We start from the raw sequence: 14,978 nt of genomic DNA on the forward strand, positions 1-14,978 counted from the left end.
AAGGATACTCACTCCCATCAGTGTTATTAACACTGTTCTGCAAATCCTAAGCCAGACAACAAAATACGAAAATGAAATTAGGGGTGATATTAGTGAGGGTATGTTCAGTTTCATGTAATCATGGCTTAAACAAAATAGAAGTGTCTTCCACTCTCGCCTAAGTTGGAGGGAGCAGACCAGGCTGGTGTAGCAGCAATTCTAGGACTCCAGAGACCCTGACCTTCTTGTTCTCTGCTCAGTCATCACCAAGGTGGCTCTCATATCGTAGCTCTGCTATAGCTGTCACACGTATTTGATGTCTCAGACCTCATGAATATTTAGTGCTTCCTTGGTCCTTCTGTCCTTCCCATCTATGTTCAGCCCATACATGCTTTACTAACTTTATCTATAATATGTTACACAGCTGCTTGTTTCTATTGTTCTCTAAGGCAGAATTTAAAATTTTTAATAACATAGCAATACACATTACACAAAATAAATATGTCATTTTAACAAATAAGGCTAAACTAGAATAATAAATGTATGATAATAACTAGGCATGCTTTAAAATGAGTGATAATATAAACTCATCCTAACAAATATTAAATTGTATCATAAAAGGGCAAGAAATTTAACAGTATGCTGGCAGCTGAAGAAAAGACAGATTAGTGCAGAAAAGAAAGCTCCTAAACAGTCCCAACTATATATAAAAAGTAGTAGATGCTAATGCTATTGTTTCCAAATCATTAGAAAATGATGTCTGGTGGTACAACTTGCTAACCATATGGGAAAACTTAAAATTAGGTGCCTACCTCACACCATTCACAAATGCCAGATGCATTAAAGTTATAAATGAAAAAATGAAACCATGAAACTATGACAAGAAAATACATATACATGTTTAAATAATCTTGGGTTGGGAAAATACTTAAACCTGCCAGCAAATATGAAACAAAAATTGAAAATATCAACCAATTTGACTCAATTTTAAAGATCTATATACATAATTCTTTAAAAAGGCCAAAATGGAACTGGAATAATAAAGTAAGGAGGACCTAGCTAGCCTGGTTCTTTATCCATGAAGACGGGCTGGTAGATCTCACCAAACTCTAACTATAGTTTTGCCTCTATGCTAGCTGAAAGATGATATGCATATATAAATTTTACTTGTTCAAAAAGTATACAGTCAACATGGATGAACCTCAACAACATTATGCTAAAATGAAAGCAGTCAGACCTGATAGGTCACATGTCATAAAATTCCTTTTTTATGAAAAGTCCAGAATAAGCAAATCCATAGAGACAGAAAGCAGATTAGCGGTTGCTGAGGACTAAGGGGAGAGGGGAATGGGGTGTGACTGCTAATGTATATGGGGTTTCTTTTGGGGTGATGAAATATTCTGGAATTAGTGGTGATGGTTGCATAACTTTGTGAATATACTAAAAACCACTGAATTGCACACTTTAAAGAGGTAAATTTTATGGTATGTGAATTATATCTCAAGTTTTTAAAAAAGTGTATACTGCAATTCACACCCGAGAGTGGGTTCAGTTCTCAACTGACCCTGCTGTTGCCTCTATAACATAGTGAGTTAAAAGAATTCCCTTAGGGTATCATTAATACCTGGTGCTTGAATAAGACTCACTATAGGGATGTTTCCATCCTGATGGCCAGGGTGGGCTAGCCAGGGAGATGCCTCCTCACTTTACGGCACTGGCCCCAGAGAAGGCCTCCCGCATTAGGATGAGCCAACCCACACACCCACTACCAGGTTACATCTAGCCATGCATGCTCCCAACAACTCAAAAAATTCTGCTTTTAGTTTACAAATTTGAGCAAGTGTGTACTGAACTTCCAGTGGGTGGATTTGGCCATCTGTGGTTTCAGAGCATTTCTGAGCTTTTGGTTCCTAAACCATGGCCATGAACTCACAAGGACTGGGACACTCTCCCAGACCTCCATCCACATCACTTTCCAGCAACTCAGTGTCAGTGGGCTTTTGGTCAACCTGATAACATGTAAGTTACAGACATGGTTTATCAGAGCCGGAAGGAAACTTAGAGAGTAATGTCTCACCACCCTAACTCTCGCCTCCTACAATCACTATTTAATAGATGAGGTCCAGAAAGGAGAAGGAGTCATCCCTAGATTACCCAACAAATAGAGGAAACTAGAATTAAATTAAATTTCTGTGTCCCAGTCCTGAAAGCACATGTGGTTGTACACCCAATTATTTCTGTTGCAATATTGGCCTTAGCAACTCCACTTCCAATTAAATAGTCTCCCACACAGTGAAAAGAGAATGGAACGGCACAAGACCAGCAACAGGACAAGCTCTTAACCCTTTCAGGATGCTCCTGACAATGTCAGAAATTTGAAAACCACATTCAGGACAGCTTCCTCAGGCAGACACTGCTGAGGACATGGACCTTCTCCAAGTTTCCTATGACTAAGTAAACTTATCCTTGTCCATAGATGGAATTAGTAGGAGGGACCCAACTATCTGCAGAGCAGATAAAATACTGTAGCAGAAAGGAAGCATCCTTCCTCCTTGTCTCCCCTGTCAATGCGGCAGTTTCTCCTATGATGTCAGGTGCCCTTTAATTCATTCATTCACTCATTCAACCAACAAACACTTCTTAAACATCTACAGCGTGCCTGGCCCTGTGCTGACGTTGAGACATGGAAATGGGTCAAGCATATACTCGCCTTCAAGAGGCTCCCAGTCTATTGGGAAACGTTCCTATTTGACCAGCCCTGACAGAAGGGGAAGGCTAGAGTCAGAAAGTTTGTGCAGAGCACCGTGGAGACAAAGGCGAGGTCATAATTTGGGTGTCAGGAAGGCTTCACAATGTTGATGCCATTTAAGCTGCATCTTGAAAGTCTTCAAATGGCAGAGGAGGGAGGGGAAGCTTTTCTGACACAAGGAACAGGTGAGCAAGGGCACAAAGTATAAGGGTGCATGGTGTTTTTGGGAAAGGGAAGGAGACCAGGGTTTCTGGAATGTGATATCTGGAGCTGGGTTATGTTGGCCTGTTCCCACTGAGTCTCCATCACTAAAATATGGATTTCTTGGGGTCAAGCTGTGCATTATCCCCTTCTGAATTTCCAGCACCTACTCAGAACTCGACAAACTTTTTCCAAGTGAATGAGTAAGAGAAAAGAAGAATTAATGTGTATTAGGTACTAACTATGTGGGAGGCATTGTACTGAGTGCTTTACTTATACGCAATGATGATGACGATAAGGCTCATATAAACCTTATGGATTTGGTATTATAATTATTGTTAATATTATTATTATTATCCCCCTTTAATAGGAAATGACTAAACACAGAGGCGTGAAATAACTTGCCCAAGATCACACAGCTAGTAAGAGGCGTATCTGGTCTTCAGACCCAGATCTCTATCAGATGAATGTACTCTCCTTCTTCATGTCTGTCTCCCCACTATCCTAGGGGCCAAATCTGTGTCAACTGCCTGTAGTTTGCTCTCTTAAATGCTGTTCTCTCACTGTAGTCAGAATGAATGGTAGGAGAAGGAGGGAGCGGCCAGGTGGTAAAGAGCCTCGACTACCAGGCTCTGAATCCTGGACTTGATCTTAGAGATGATGAAGGTTTAACATAAGCCAACAGGCGAATTCCCTAGCAGTCCAGTGGGTAGGACTCGGAAATTTCATTGCGAGGGCCTGGGTTCAATCCCTGGTCGGGAAACTAAGATCCCACAATCTGTGCCATGCAGCCAAAATAATAATTATAATAATAATAATAATAATAATAATAAGCTAGCAGATGTGGTCTGAGTCCTTTCAATACTTAGCATGAGGTTTGCCATGGACTTAGAAGCCAGGAAAAATTTTTTGGGAAGGGGAAAATGGAAATCAAAACTCCTTTGCTCTGTGTCAAAATGGGCACAAGCAGATATCTGAGAAGTGGTGAGTGGGACAAAAGCCCTAAAGGGTTAAGGCTTCCTCCACGTGATAGTCTCAAACATCTGGCTCTCTTCTATTCTCTAAATTTGGAACAACTAGCTATCCACTTCCTCCTAATCAAGATAAGGTCAGGGTTGAGAATCCAGGCAATTGTGCTAGGTCATTTAATTGCTTTCCTTTTGAAAACCTTGAGCCAGCCATAGGGAAATTCTCTAGCCAAGGCAAAGAATAAAGGTCAACGAACGTGTCGCATCCTGATGCCTTTTACAGATCCCAGGAGCCACAGGAGAAATCAATTCCAGTCAAACGAGTTGCGAAATTCTTTTAAAAAGTGGAGCCAATATTTTTAAGATTCTCCAGGTCATGGAAAAATATATACTAAGAACATGAAAACAATACCAAGTGTCTCCAACAGCACGAAATTTACTTCTCATTGTTGTCTAAGTAAAATCAGACTAATTCAATCGGGGCTATGTTCCCTAACCCACCATAAAATGATCTGTTATGAAGTATTAATGGGAAAAATAAGATTACCAGTCATTTCTACTTTTCCTGGATGCCCACAATTTTGTTATTAACCATGATCTCTTTTTCAAAGTTTTTTTTCTGACTATAAAAGTAATACATATTCATTGGTGAAATTTTGGAAAATAAGGAGAAAAACAAAGAAATAAAAATCAGTATAACCCACCATTAAGAACTCAGGTTTTTTTTTTTTTTTGGTAACAAAAATTGAGGTCACACTGTATATAAAATTTTATATTATTTTTTCATTTAGCATTTGTCAGTAGCTTAATCCTATATACATAGTATTCTTCAAATACATTATTTTAATCATTTATATCAGATTGATCAGCGTGGATGTGCCATAATTAACTTAACTAGTCATCAGGTTGTGGACACTCAGGCTGTTTCCAGTCTTCTGATTTTATAAATGAATGTGTAAAATGTCTTGATACAAATATCTTTGTCCTACTCTCTAAGGGTCTCTTTTTGAAGTAAAATTACTAAACCAAGGGGTATGAAAAACTTAAGGTTCTTGATAGATATTGCCAAATTGCCTTCTATTTGTTCAACAAATATTAATTTGGGGCCTAGTGCCAAGCATGGTTCTGGGCACTGGAGAGACCACAGAGAATGAGACAAACTTTCTGCCCTAGGGAGCTCTATTCTAACATGGTACCAACTTATCTTCCCACTAGCCATGTATGAGAATGCCTGGCTGGCTCCTCCTCCCCTCATCAGCATGATGCTCTTTTAAGAATCAACCTTGGGTAACACAGTAGCCAAAAAGTGTTCTTTCAACTATTGTTTTAATTTTCTATTTTCTGGTTAACATACTTTCCCATGGATGTAGCAATCATCTCCATTTGTGTGCATGAATTGTCCGACCATGCTCTTTTTTTGTATTAAGACATTTGCCTCTTCTTATTGGTAAACGTTTTAATATATTCTAGATGTTAACTTGCTGTCTGCTGTATTTTATGAATATTTCTCATTGGCCTTCTGGATATCTATGATGCTTTCTAACTTCATTTGGCAAATCTTGAGCACCTCCCAGGCATGAAGGATGGAGCTGTGGACAGAAACATACATGGTCCCTGGTGGAACTGGCAGCGCCATGGGGGAGACAGACCTGCTTTATGAGAGGATGAGGCACGGGAGTGAGGGACGGTGTGCGAGGACCCATCTGGTGGCTGAGGGGCGGCTGGTGTCTTAGGGAGGGCTCCTGAAGGGTGGAGGCTGACAGAGGGAAGTATCCAGGGAGTGCTGGACAGGAAAAACCTACAGGGAGTGAGGGAAGCAGAACAAGAGCAAGGAGGTGCTCTGCGGTAAAGTCTAACTGGTTCCTGATCCACAGCTGGCTCGGGAGCATAAATTGCACAGCAAAGTTTCTCTCCTCGAGGTGAGGGTGGGCGGCCTTTTGTGAACCCACCCACCACGTCAGATCATGGTTAGGAGATGCTTGTGGAGGCTGGGGGAATGTGACCTCCCTGGTAGGTGGCTCCCCAGAAGAGGCAGCTGTGGTGTCAGCAGTCAGCGCTGCTGCTGGAGCTGGAGATGGATGCAGGAGACTGGAGAAGGGGTCTGCGTGGGGCACTGACGGTGTGTCCTACACACGTCAGAGAAGCAGAAAGGCCAGGGTCGCAGGAGAGGTGTGGGAAGGGCAGACAGCATGATCAAGATTGCAGTTAGCAGACAACTCTTTGGCTTCCGTTGGGAGAATGGACTGCAGGAATCCAGGAATGACCAAGAAAGTTTGGGGCTTGCAAAATGCTTGATCCCTCACCTTGAAGAGTCACTGTGACCATGATTATCATACCAAAGAGAAATCCTATAACATAGACACCTGATTAACATTGTTCAAATCCACATTTCCCAAGATATCGCAGAGGAACAGGTGAGCAGAAAGGACAGCATAACAATATAAAGGGCCAACTCCAGGTGAGAGATAGAGGCCTAGACTATGCGGGTCCAGAACTGCAGAGAAGTGGGTATACTGAAAACATATTTAGGAATTAAAAACCACAGTATTTAACTGAAGATTGGATATGGAGCAAGAGAGAGGGAAATATCAAGGACAACTCCTGGATTTCTAATTTGAGCATCTGGATGGTGATGCATCATTCTTGGAGAAGGATTGGGTCAAGTGGAAGGCTGGGGGTGGGGGTGGGGAGACGACCATGCGTTTGCAAATAACAGTTATCCTTAGACATTTTTAGGTTAATAAATGTCAGCAAAATGTGGAGCCATGAGAAGAGCCCTGGACTAAAGACTTGAGTTCTTGATCCAGTTCTACCAACAAATAGAGAAGGTCCCTCTACCCCACTGAGCCTCAGTTTCCCCACCTGAAAAATAGAGATAATAAGTCCTATTCTAACTATTTCACACCACTGCCATATTGATCAAGTAAATGGATAGAAATAAAAAAACAGATAAACAGCAAGGACCTACTGTATAGCACAGGGAACTATATTCAATATCTTGTAATAACAAACAATGGTAAAGAATCTGAAAAAGAATATGTATATGTAATACATATATACATATATAACTGAATCACTTTGCTGTATACCTGAAACTAACACAACATTGTAAATCAACTATACTTCAATCAAAAAAATAAATTTTAAAAAATGTGTGCTAATTTATAGACTGCAACCAAACACAAAGGTATTATGGTGATTATCACTAGCAGTCATTAGAGGGCGCCTCAGCCATGACACCCCAAGGAATTAAGTCAGAGCAAGACATGAGGTCAACAGACCCAGAGACATAAATTTGGGTGGTGGCTATGTTATAAAAACAATTATACAGGTTCATTTATAATCATCCTAACAACATTATTTTTCAGGCAGGAAAACTTTTTTCTCTGTCATTAATGTCTCTCCCTCTTATTCACCTAGTGCTTTCAACCAGGGTCACCCTACCCCCATCGAAACCTGCTCTCAAGAAATCATCCACTGATTGGCATTAAAGAAAAAGTGCCAGTAACGCCTGAAGTGTTTTCTTCCCAGGGCGTGTGCCCCTCCTCAGCAGAGAATCAAATCCTCTGCCAGAGGTGAGGCTTTCTAATGGTGGAATTGGGGTGCAGGGAGCACATGCAGAGAGGGACTGAAAGTGAAGCAAGCCAGTCACAAAAGGACAAATACTGTAGGATTCCACTTCTGTGACAGAGCTCAAGTGTCGAAGTCTCAGAGACAGAAAGCAGAATGGGGGTTGCCAGGGGCTGCGGATAATGGAGAGCTAGCATTTGATGGGTATAGAGTTTCAGTTTTGCAAGGTGAGAAGAGTTTTGGAGATGAATAGTGGTGATGTCTGCACAACAATCTGAATAATGCCATTGAACTGTACCCTTAAAAATGGTTAGGATGGTAAATTTTTTTGTGTATTTTACCATAATAATAATAAAGAGGTATTGAGAAGGTGCAGGGTCACATCATTATACATTTGTCAAAACCCCTAGAACATACAACACCAAGAGTGAACCCTAATGTAAACTATGGACTCTGGGTGATAATGATGTGTCACCGTACGTTCTTCCATTGCAACAAATATACAGTTGACCCTTGAACAACGGAGGGGTTAGGGGCGCTGACCCTGTGCATATTTGAAAATCCGAGTATAACTTATAGTCAGCCCTCCATATCCAAGGTTCCTCTGTTATCTGTAGTTCCATATCTGGTGATCCTATAGTACCACAGTATGTACTATTGAAAAAATCCATGCATAAGTAGACCCATGTAGTTCAAACCCATGTTGTTCAAGGGCCAACTGCATAACTCTGGTGCTGGGTGCTGACAGTGAGGGAGGCTGTGCATGTGTAGGGGCAGAGGGTATATGGGAATATCTCTGTACCTTCTGCTCAATTATGCTGTGAATCTAAAACTGCTCTAAAAATATTTTTTAAATAAGCATAATAATAAAGAGGTATTGAGGAGGTTTGTGGTGCTCGTCCTGGTGCTCAGGCAATCACACCCCACAGATGGAGCCTGCTACCATACACACACACACACACACACACACACACACACACACACACACACACACACACACACGGCCCTGCACAGCCTTCTGCAGTCAGCTAGGCTAGGAGCTGGTCCCAGTCATTTGGGCCCATTTGGAGTTCACTCTGGAGCTTTTAATATTCAAAGGAATCTTTGTTCTCACTGTGGAACCGTTTCTCATCCCATTTAGCTCTTACATAAGACATACTTTGGATCTGATATATGGGAAAAAAAATTACCCATTTTATTCATTTTGAATAAACTAAAAATAACTATCCTCCCCATTTCCTGGAGCCAATAAAGACTGTTTGGAAAGGACAGAGGAAAGAAAGACATGAAATATGAAAAAGAACCTCAGGCTGGGCCTACAGAAGCCTGGGTTTAAAATCTGGCTCTGACCCTCGACTGCTGTGTGACCTTGGGCAAGTCCCTGCCCCTCTCTGGGTCTCAGGTGCCTCATCTATCAAATGAAAGGATTGTGTTGGAACATCTGGCCTTTGAGATCCCTTCAACTCTGACATCCTACTTTTCTGAGAGAAGTAAGACAAGGAGTTGAGGCATCGTATTTTGCTAGCCATCTAGGAAATGAATCATTTTTATTATTCAGAAACTTTTTCAAATTGATTTTGATGTGATCCTGTGTGATAAGAAATAGCTAATGTCACCTCTCTTCCCATTCCTGTTCTAATGTCTAGAAATAGTCATTAAGTCACAGTCTCTACTTCCTCACCTCCTGCTAAGTCCCCGGCAGACTAGTTTCTGGCTCCTCAATCCTTTGAAACTGTTCTTGTCAAGGTCACCATAACCTCCTGTGGTGGAATCAATAGACATGTCTCAGACTTTTGCTTCCTCCCTGCACCTCTCAGAAACATTTCAACACAGGGGACCTTCCTATCTTTCTCAAGACACTCTTCTCCCTGGGGCTGAGAGGAAAAATGACTTTGCCCTCCCAGAGATGCAAGTGTCAAGGCCAGGACTGTGCCCACAGTGTTGGTGCCAAAGCCTAGTGCCTCAATCCTGCAGGTACCACAGCATCACTTGCAACCATTTGCCTTCCCATTGTCATCATTTTACCACCAAATTCTAGATTCTCTGGGCGATTCATTCATTCACTCATTCATCAATTATTTATCGAGAGTAAACTATTTACTGGCACTGTATTAGGCAATGGGAATACAGTTGACCGTTGCACAGCATGGGTTTGAACTTCGCAGGTCCACTTATATGCAGATTTTTTTTCTATAAATACTACAAAACTACACAATCCATGGTGGGTTGAATCTGAGGATGTGGAACTCCAGAGCCGACTGTAAAGTTTTACTCTGATGTTCGACCCCAGAGGGAATGGGCTCTCTTAACCGCCCCCTACCTCATGTTCAAGGGTCAACTGTATAGCAAGACCTGCATGACCCCTGCCCTCCTGGAATTTATAGTTCAGTGGAAGAATCAGGCATTAAGCAGGTAAGTACAAGATAACCTGTGTAATTACAAATGTGATGAGTTCTCTGAAGAAAAGGACCAGGTGCTGTGAGAGAGGAGAGCGAGGGGGAGGAGTGCTCCAGGCAGAGAAAACGCTGTAGTGGGGGCCTGCTGGGGAGGCGGCATCTTGAAAGGGCAACCTGGGGAACGGGGCATTGTCCTGTACCAACAGCACCCGGCTTTTACCTAGATCAAGGATTTTGGAGTGGCCTTGGAGGAGCAGAGGAAGACTCTGGAGGAGCTACCCCCACCCCCACCCCCAGCCATCCCTTGGCATCACTATTGGGGCCAGGACCAAAGGAGGTTGCAGCTGGACCATATAAGGGCCAGAAAGGGGCCAGAGAAAGTGAGAGGGCAGAGCAGTGTGGGCGGTGTCTGAAGGGCTGGATCCTAAAAGACCTGGAAGGATGCCCCAAAGAGTCATCTGATTCTTGCTTTAGAAAAATAGCGTTTTGATCTGCAGAGACTCATGGGTGGGGGGCAGAGGGCAGAAGGGTAACTCATGGAGGCCAGTTCTTTCAAGATGACCCTGCTTATCTTCACCAGGCACAGAATTAGAAATATTCTGCCATGAGGAGAGAATAGAACACTTTTCCTCAGCTTCCTTATGAAAGGCAGACGCTCCCATCATTATGAAGCCCTCAGGACACTTGGAGGTGACCTGGTCCCACCTCCCCAGTGCACAGATGAGGAAACCAAGGCTGGCGAGGTGCAGGGCCACCCAGGTAGGACCACGAGCGCAGCAAGTGGCACAGGTGGGATTCTGCTGGTCTCCAAAATTCACACCTTGGCCATGCATCACCTTTGGATGCCCCCTGGACCAACCCATTTTCTTTTACAGGTAAGGAGACTGAGACTCAGAGAGAGAAGGTGGCTTTCCAAGGGCTGTAACCCGATCCCTAGAGGCCCATCTCTGCTCCTTCCCCTGCTCAGAGCTGCTTCCTTGTGGGTAGCAGAAGAGAAAGTGTCCCCTAAATAAATGCCATTACGACTGGGCTGTGAACAAAACAATGTCCCCATGGCTGGGGGCAGCCTGGGGCCATGTGAGGAAGTTGCTTCCTTGGAGCAACTGGTGTGGGAGCTGGAGCATTTGCTGGCCACCCCCTCTCCCAGGAACAGAAAACTCAGGAACCACGTTGGGCAGGAGCCCGTGGGAACGAGGCCTGCACTCCCCTCTCCAGGGGCCCCCTCAGCCACTGATTATGCTCCCAGTGAAATTCTTGCCAAGCAGAACATCTGTATTGCGCAGGGAACTGGCGCCGGGGCGGCCCGGCTGCCACAGGGGCTCGGCGGTAGTCCACCAGTTCTGGGGCTGTCACCTCTGACCCCACGGAGACCATGTCTCCCAGGGTCCACATTCTGACCCTGGAAATCTGGAGCAAGTTAGGGGAAATTTAGACAGATGTTGCTTTTTCCAGTTTCCTGTGGAAGTTAAGTGACACAGGGAGGCATATCATTCAGGGGAGGAGACGAAATATGTGAGGAGAACAGAGGAAATAATACATGAGGTGTTTGTTTGCAAAGCAGTTGTCTCTTCCTTGCTCAGGGCTTGTCAGAAGGAAGTTGACCTCTCTCAAGGCAGTAACAGCAAAGCAAGTCCTTCTTTTTCTAGAGAACCTCAACTCAACCCTCATGGACCAACTCAGGCCCCCTGCTTCCCACCTGCCAAGCCAAAGTGGTGGCTGGGTTCACCCATCACCCTGTACACACCTTCACAGTGATCTTGCGACTTGGACTTGGAGGACAATTAGTCATTATATCTGTCTCCCCTGCTAGGCTTCGGCAGATACTGTGCCTTAATCATCTCATATCCACAGTGCCAAGTAGAGGGCCTGGTACAGAAGAATAACCCACTAAATGTTGGAGAACTGGATGGGGGGGAGAGAAATGGAAGAAAGGAAGGAAAAAAGTAGAAAGAAAGGGGGAAATATAGGTTTCGTTTCTTCAGGGTATTTGCAAGTCCCTAACTCTTCCCTATTGATTTGAAGCCAACACCTGCCTCTTAGAATTAACACGCCTCAAGAAAATTCATTCATCAGGCTGGAATAAGGCTGAGCTGAGCACCACAAATAATAGTGGCTTAAAGAAGATAGCAGTTCATTTCTCACTCACATAAAAGTCATCCCAAGTCTGAGGAGGCTGCTCTTTGAAGTCATCACAGGCCCAGACACCTTCCGTCTTGTTGCTCTGCCATTCCAGGGGTGTTGTACTCATACTTGTGCTCCAAAATGGCACACCACGAGGTCCACAGCCAGGGGAGGGGCAGAGGGCAAGGAAAGGCACACTCTCTGTTGAAGAATGTGACTGCATTTTGAGTGCATCGCTCCCCTCACCTCCCAGGGCCACACTTAACACAGGGCAGGCCGGGATTTATGGTCTTAAGCTGAGCATCTGTGTGCTAAGGTTCTATTCCTATGAAAGAAAGGGGAAATGGATTTTGGAAACAACCAGAAATCTTTTCCAAAATAACAAGTAACAGAAACTTTAAAAAACATAATTCAGGGATTTCCCTGGTGGCGCAGTGGTTAAGAATCTGCCTGCCAATGCAGGGGACATGGCTTTGAGTGCTGGTCCGGGAAGATCCCATGTGCCGCGGAGCAACTAAGCCCGTGCACCGCTACTGAGCCTGCGCTCTAGAGCCCGCGAGCCACAACTACTGAGCCCACGTGCCACAGCTACTGAAGCCCGCGCGCCTAGAGCCCATGTTCTGAACAAGAGAAGCCACCGCAATGAGAAGCCCGTGCACCGCAACAAAGAGTAGTCCTTGCTCACCGCAACTAGAGAAAGCCCGCGCGCAGCAACGAAGACCCAATGCAGCCAAAAATAAATAAATAAAACATAAATTTATTTAAAAAAAAACGTATTTCAAAGCCCCAGTATTTTCATTATATATTTGACCATCCCAACAAACCTGTGAAGAAACTGAGGCTGGCGGGGGTGTGTTGGGGGGTGGAAATGCCTTTGGGCAAGGGCACTGAGGGCAGTTAAGGAACAGGACAGAAACCTGAATGTGTGGTCTAACCTGGGATTTCAGTTTAGACTCTCCCAAATGCTAGAAAGAGAGAAAGTGAGACAGGAAGGAAAGGGGCAGGGCACAACGATTAAAAGAACGACACAACCATTAAGAACAGGATACCACAAAAACTGGTTAGAACCTACTTAGCTCCAAGTTGGTGGAAGATTTGACTCCAAGCAGACCTTGAGCCTCACTATGTGCTCATTGTAATACATTAGCATATGTAAATGACATGCCCACAGGCACCATGACAGTTCCGAGGCTGACCATAAAAGGTCAAAAAGTGGGCAGTGCCCCAACTCCTGGAAATCCCTGACCCTTCTCCAAGATAGTTAAAATATTCCTCCCACTCATTAGCCTATGAAATTACCCAGCCCATAAAAACTAACCACACCCACACCTCAGTGCCAGTCTCACCTTTTGAGACATACCACAGTCTGTATATGGAATGTGTATCTCTCAGGGCCACTCTTGCCTTCTGAGATGACCCACACTCTGAGCATTCTGGGAGTGTGTATCTCCCTGAATAAACCTGCTATCACTTTACTATGGCTTGCTCTTGAATTCTTTCCTACTCGAAGCCAAGGACCCTCACTTGGTGGCCCACCCCAGGGACTCACTCAAGACCTGGGACGTGACCCTCCGCTTGTGCCCCATTTTTTCCTACAACAAAAGGAAGCTGAGATCACGCAGGTGTTTACGGGAGATCTGGGGGTCTGAGTTGAACCCCAGCTCAGTGTATCTGCTGTTGTATGTCTGTCCCCAGAGCTAGCGTTCAGAACAAATGGGTGAGTGGTCAGCTTTCTCCAGGCTGATCAGGCTGCACCTGGAATGCTGTGTTCTGGGGACCAGCCCTTAATGGGAACACTGAGAAACAGAGGATGTTTCTCAGAGGCTTCTGGCTTATTTGGTTAAGTGCTGCTGCCATTCAGTGAAACAGGTGTAGCAGAACACTTCTGGTTACAATTGGCTGAAAACCTAATCAAACTGACCTTTAAAAAGAGGAAAAGGAGAACAGAAGCAAGAAAAACTACAATCCTGCAGCCTGTGGACCAAAAACCACAGTTACAGAAAGATAGAGAAGATGAAAAGGCAGAGGGCTATGTACCAGATGAAGGAACAAGAAAAAACCCCAGAAAAACAACTAAATGAAGTGGAGATAGGCAACCTTCCAGAAAAAGAATTCAGAATAATGATAGTGAAGATGATCCAGGACCTCGGAATAAGAATGGAGGCAAAGATTGAGAAGATGCAAGAAATGATTAACAAAGACCTAGAAGAATTAAAGAACAAACAAACAGAGATGACCAATACAATAACTGAAATGAAAACTACACTAGAAGGAATCAATAGCAGAATAACTGAGGCAGAAGAACGGATAAGTGACCTGGAAGACAGAATGGTGGAATTCACTGCTGTGGAACAGACTAAAGAAAAAAGAATGAAAAGAAGTGAAGACAGCCTAAGAGACCTCTGGGACAACATTAAACGCAACAACATTCGCATTATAGGGGTCCCAGAAGGAGAAGAGAGAGAGAAAGGACCAGAGAAAATATTTGAAGAGATTATAGTCGAAAACTTCCCTAACATGGGAAAGGAAATAGCCACCCAAGTCCAGGAAGCGCAGAGAGTCCCATACAGAATAAACCCAAGGAGAAACACGCCGAGACACATAGTAATCAAAGTGGCAAAAATTAAAGACAAAGAAAAATTATTGAAAGCAGCAAGGGAAAAACGACAAATAACATACAAGGGAACTCCCATAAGGTTAACAGCTGATTTCTCAGCAGAAATTCTGCAAGCCAGAAGGGAGTGGCACGATATACTTAAAGTGATGAAAGGGAAGAACCTACAACCAAGATTACTCTACCCGGCAAGGATCTCATTTAGATTTGATGGAGAAATCAAAAGCTTTACAGACAAGCAAAAGCTAAGAGAATTCAGCACCACCAAACCAGCTCTACAACAAATGCTAAAGGAACTTCTCTAAGTGGGAAACACAAGAGAAGAAAAGGACCTACAAAAACAAACCCAAAACAATTAAGAAAATGGTCATAGGAACATA

General features: G+C 43.8%; 1 long non-coding RNA gene across 2 annotated transcripts in view; it reads left to right on the forward strand.

Annotated features, from left to right (window-relative positions):
* The window catches only part of LOC137769860 (uncharacterized), a 40,755-nt gene extending 26,686 nt beyond the window's left edge, over positions 1 to 14,069 (forward strand). For both annotated transcript variants that reach the window (XR_011075098.1, XR_011075097.1), the window contains 4 exons: positions 7,318 to 7,472; positions 9,800 to 9,879; positions 10,444 to 10,738; positions 11,444 to 14,069. This is a non-coding gene — a long non-coding RNA (uncharacterized lncRNA). The remainder of the gene's footprint in view (positions 1 to 7,317; positions 7,473 to 9,799; positions 9,880 to 10,443; positions 10,739 to 11,443) is intronic.
* The last annotated feature ends 909 nt before the right edge of the window (positions 14,070 to 14,978 follow it).

This window comes from Eschrichtius robustus, chromosome 10, assembly GCF_028021215.1.
Source record: "Eschrichtius robustus isolate mEscRob2 chromosome 10, mEscRob2.pri, whole genome shotgun sequence".
Taxonomy (NCBI): Eukaryota; Metazoa; Chordata; class Mammalia; order Artiodactyla; family Eschrichtiidae; genus Eschrichtius; species Eschrichtius robustus.